The sequence below is a fragment of the Gastrolobium bilobum genome, unplaced genomic scaffold (assembly GCF_033153095.1).
Source record: "Gastrolobium bilobum isolate Gb01-03AN ecotype WA unplaced genomic scaffold, APGP_CSIRO_Gbil_v1 utg4149, whole genome shotgun sequence".
Lineage (NCBI taxonomy): Eukaryota > Viridiplantae > Streptophyta > Magnoliopsida > Fabales > Fabaceae > Gastrolobium > Gastrolobium bilobum.
Genome location: NW_026896279.1, coordinates 9,987 through 15,307, shown reverse-complemented (window position 1 = coordinate 15,307; position 5,321 = coordinate 9,987). Strand labels below are relative to the sequence as shown.

Below are 5,321 nucleotides of genomic sequence, written 5' to 3'. Positions count from 1 at the left end.
TTTTGTTAAAATATATATTTAATTTATAAAAAATATAATATAATATGAATAATCAATTTACCGATGGAGCTTGTATAAATAAACCCGAACAATTCCAACTTATGTAAATCATTACTTAATTTCTGCTATGTATACAATTTCAGTTTGGCCAAAAAAACTGAAATACAAATTATTTTATTTAATCTTAATCGCTTGTGAAATAATATCTTATGATTTGGTCTTGACGAATATTAGATGGAAAATGTTATACTTATTACCAAATTTTAACCGTTGATTTCCGTCAATTTAACGGTTCTATTGAAAATTAATAATTAATTAATAAATATGACCCTTAAATTACAACTGTTAGATTGACAGAAATTAACAGTTAAAATTTAGTAATAAGAGGTAGTAAGAAAAATAGGTAGTAAGAAAAATAGGTAGTAAGTATAACCTCCCCATACTAAATAGTGATTTTTTTTTTCAGAAATTTTTATTTGAATGTGTTAGTATTAAGCAGTGTTCAAAAACCCGAACAAACCCGATTGGGTCGATCCAAAAAATGGTAAACCAGTATATTATCGGTCCGGGTGAAGTAGCAGATCACATTGGAATCGGTGCGAATTGTTGAAACCCGGCCAATTTTGATGAAAACCAATGACTCGACTGGTTCAATCAGTAACCTGGCTGGTTCATATGTATTTAATAGAAAAATATAAAATCAATTAAAAGGCTTATAAATTTAAGTAGATCATTTAAGACATTTATTTTTTAATTTAAGAAGCTTATAAAATAAGATAAAATTATAATTAACGGGATAAATTAATGAATCATCAAGATTTCATCTGGATTTCACTCGTGCTAGATATTAAATGTTTGAAGACACATTAAGTATTCTGTGTTTCTTTGTTTGTTGGAAAGTGTTGTATAATTTATTATTTTTCATATTAAAATATTTGAATTTTATATAACTTTTTACAAGTATTTGAGTATATGTTTATAGTTTTTTTAACATAAGTTATAAATTTGAATATACTTACTGCAGTAACCCATTGATTGAATCATTGACACAGTAACTTAGTATATCGACCAATTCAATAACTGAGTCGAGATTAATAACATTGGCATTAAGTCTCTCCTATTTTATTCAATCAACAACAATTCTTAAATGTTAACAAATTGTGAATAAATTCTATCATGATTATTCTTTCTGTATTAATCATTACATTTTTGTTTTAGTTGTGACAATTAATTTGTTTAAATCTCTAGTAGTTTCAATCGGGATAACTAATGGTTTGTTTGTATTAGCTTGCTTAATTTCCACGCAACAGTGTGTTTTCAAGATTTCGGAAACACATTCACTTGAAGCTTCTTTGGTTTTTTTTCTTCTTTCAAACCTGTTTGGGTTGAAAGAAAACTAGACAACATGTTTAATGTAGCTTATTCTCACCGCCATCGACGGGTAAAGAAAGTAAGAAGGAAGAATATTATATCATATGACAAATAATGACAATAAAAGTTGGCTAAGTCACTGAGATCGAATATCGTTAACAAAAAAAAACTTAACTACTTGTAAAAAAATGTTGGAATTAACGGAAATAATTACTTTCAGTTAAATCATATGGAAGTTAACCACCTGACACTTACAGCCAAATTTTAAGGATTAAGAAATAAAGAAAATTTTCATTTTCGTAGTGGTAGGATCACGCGCGTGATCTGCACATACTGTTATTTTATTTGATTTAATTGAAAAAGGAAGAAGGTACAATTTACCCGGCATGTAGACCCTTCTGATCAGCATGAGGAAGACTCGCCCAAAACCATTTTCTTTGTTTGAAGTTTTTAGACTTCAACAAACCTCAGATCAGGGGCTTAATGTTAATAAAAATGGTTTAGAGGGTTTGTTTATAAATGTATTTTTCCCTTAGACAAGTTACATTTTTGCTTGAAATCAAATATTAATCGATTAAATATGTGTTTAAGTTAATTTATTTTAATTAATAATTATTGATTTAAATGATAATAAATTTATTTTCTTAACTCTCAAATTGTAATAGATAAATTGATGGATAACTAGAAAAATATTAATTTATTTTAGAGTCAAAAATTTATATTTAACTTTTTAAGAAAAAAAATTTAAAAATAAATATTGTCTAGAATAAAATGTTACCAAACAGGTTATAAATAATTAAAAAAAATATTTTTGAGAGATAACTCATAAGTATTATTTTAGACTGCATCCATATCTGGACTAGACTTGACCCAACTAAAACGGGTCGGGCTTCTAGAAAGATTTCAAATAGATAAACTCAAGGAGAAGGATTTCAACTTCAAATCAAACTCTGAGGTAACTTCTCCTATAAGTGCATATGTGTATCCCCTAGGTACAAACTTCTGAAACCCTAATTCCTTATACGCACTGATACCATCACACCTTGCCTCCAAGCCCTAACATCGATCCTAATCGGTCATCACCTGTGATCACATTTTCCATAACTTATCACTAATCGGCGGATCCAATATCAAATACAGTCCCTTCGAATGAAGCATCAATTGAAATATGTTTCATTCTATTAACTTAAAATCATAAGATTCAATTTGTTAAAGAATCAAAAGTAAACAAAATAATTTATATTTTAACTAAACGTTCAAAATTACCGGTAGTAAATTAAAAATTGCTATTAGATCTTACTTAAATCAATTATTTTTGTGTTGACACCTCATTTAATTAATGAGCTTGGTTATGTTAATAATTATATAAACATCAAGTCGGATGAATAATATAATAATATATTATTACATATATAAATATAATTTTTGTATTAATGTTACATCAAAATTAAATTTACTATAGAAAACAATTACTTTTATTCTATCGAGCACACCTTAAAATTAAAGGAAGTGTCTGTATTTATAATTGTCTTATTGTGTTAAGTATGAATGTCTCTAATTTCTAAAATATTAAGAATTAAATTAGTTTATACATGGATAATGATTAATTTTTTTATTTAAATATTTAGAAACGAATACTTAACATGGCTTAAGTCCACTGGATCATGGTAGAGGACAATAACAATTAACGCAATCAATATAACGCAATTAACGGACCGCAGCAGCCCCTTGACGAACTCAGAGTCATACATGGCTTAATTCCCCATACTTTCTTTACGTGACAGATACGGATCATTGAATCTTCAAGCCCCGTTGCCTATATATAGCTAGGCACGTTGCAAACCATACTTCACAAGCAACCTCTGAAAACTAGAATTCATAACCGTTCACCAACAATGACGACCACCCGTGTTGCTCTCTGCCTTAGCTTTGCATTCCTCTTCTACGGTATATTTCAATTGCATTTTCCATTCCTTTATTTTCTTTAAAATAGACATTCATGCCTTATAAGTTATAACATTCATTTATATTTGTTACAATATATACTTTTCTCATGTTAAAGGTATGTATTGGAGTGATTTTCTTATGTGTTATTTAATATTATCATGTCATGTGCTAGGATCCTAGTTAATTATTAATGGATAAATCAATGGTATTGAGAGATGAGAAAGAGAAAATATTAGAATATAAAATGATAAAAACCGTTGTTTTGCTCATAAATAATTATGATCATTTCACATGATATGTCCATATTAAATAACACATAAGATCATCTATTTCCTACATGTATTTTGATGTATAAAATTTGCCTTTTTTGAAATCTATACACAACTTGATTCATCAAATCCTATAAAATAAATTTATTTAACATTTATAATATTATATATAAACGTGTATTCCCAATACCTTATGATTTTGGTTTTACATACAGTGGCTCAAGGAGCCAAGGTTACTTTCAAGAACAATTGCCAATACACAGTGTGGCCAGGAACTCTAACCGGTGACCAAAAGCCGCAACTGCAAACAACTGGTTTCGAGTTGGCAATGGGAGCATCCAACTCCGTGGACCTCCCGTCACCATGGTCAGGTAGGTTTTGGGCTAGGACAGGGTGTTCAAACAACAATGGAAAGTTCAGTTGCGCCACAGCTGATTGTGCCTCCGGTCAAGTTGCATGCAACGGTGCCGGTGCAATCCCACCGGCAACTTTGGTAGAAATTACCGTAGCATCAAACGGAGGACAAGATTTCTACGATGTGAGCAACGTGGACGGGTTCAATGTGCCCATGTCTGTGACCCCACAGGGTGGGAGTGGTGAATGCAAAACCTCAAGCTGTCCGAAGAACATCAACACCGTGTGCCCTGCGGAGCTTCAAATGAAAGGTTCTGATGGAAGCGTGATTGCTTGCAAGAGTGCTTGTTTGGCTTTGAACCAGCCTCAGTATTGTTGCACTGGAGATTTCAACACAGCAGAGAAATGTCCACCAACAAAATACTCTGAGGTTTTCGAGCAGCAATGTCCTGACGCTTATAGCTACGCTTTTGATGACAAGAGTAGCACCTTTACTTGCTCCTCCAATCCTGACTATGCCATCACATTTTGTCCTTGAAGTCCTCGATCGCTACATAATGTCTCAGTAAAAAATAAGTGCATACAACAATATATATATACCATGAACCACACAATATGAATAAAAAAATCACGTGCTTTTGGTGATTGTATTGAATCAACATCTAATAAAGTTTTATTTTTATACTTCTTTGACAGTGATTAAATTGGACTGGTGTGTGTTTGTTTTTGCTACTTTACCTTCATTTCACTTTCATTATCTTCGGTGACTAATATCGTAAGCTACATTAGTAACTATTCAAATTATAAATTATGCATGAGAACCAAAAAATTATAATGGAGGCTATATGAAAGACAATAGTAACTATTAGTTGGTTTTAGGATTTCAAAGTTAATGATAGTATACCATTTTGGTCTCAAATAAGCCATTACACGAATATTAATTGGGAATACCCAAATTAGGAGTTGGATGATATGCATGGAGCGCAAATACCTAACTGACAGATGGGTCAAGAGCTATATAAGGAAAAAGTGATACTAAAAGGCTGATAATGGTTTGTCAAAATCATAATGACGGTTGTCCAATGGAGGATGAGGCCATACCTTAAAAAGGATGGCGCTGAATGGGTTATAGGCATATAGAACAATGAACACACATATGTTAGTCAAAATCTTACCCAAGATTACAAGCAGTTGGACTCAAATCTCATATGTTCATTGATCTTAGGTGCGTAAAGTTGTGTTTAGTAAATTTAAAAAATTCATAATCCTTACTCATACCGTCTTGTTTGACCAAATACAAAAATGATAAGAGAGGAGCTCAATGTTAAAATTGGGTTAATCCAAGAAAGGATAGCTATAAATATTGGATTCCATATATCT

At 31.1% G+C, this 5,321-nt stretch overlaps 1 pseudogene; it reads left to right on the top strand.

Annotated features, from left to right (window-relative positions):
* The first annotated feature begins 3,236 nt into the window (after positions 1-3,236).
* On the top strand, positions 3,237-4,595 carry LOC133298594 (thaumatin-like protein 1b; annotated as a pseudogene).
* The last annotated feature ends 726 nt before the right edge of the window (positions 4,596-5,321 follow it).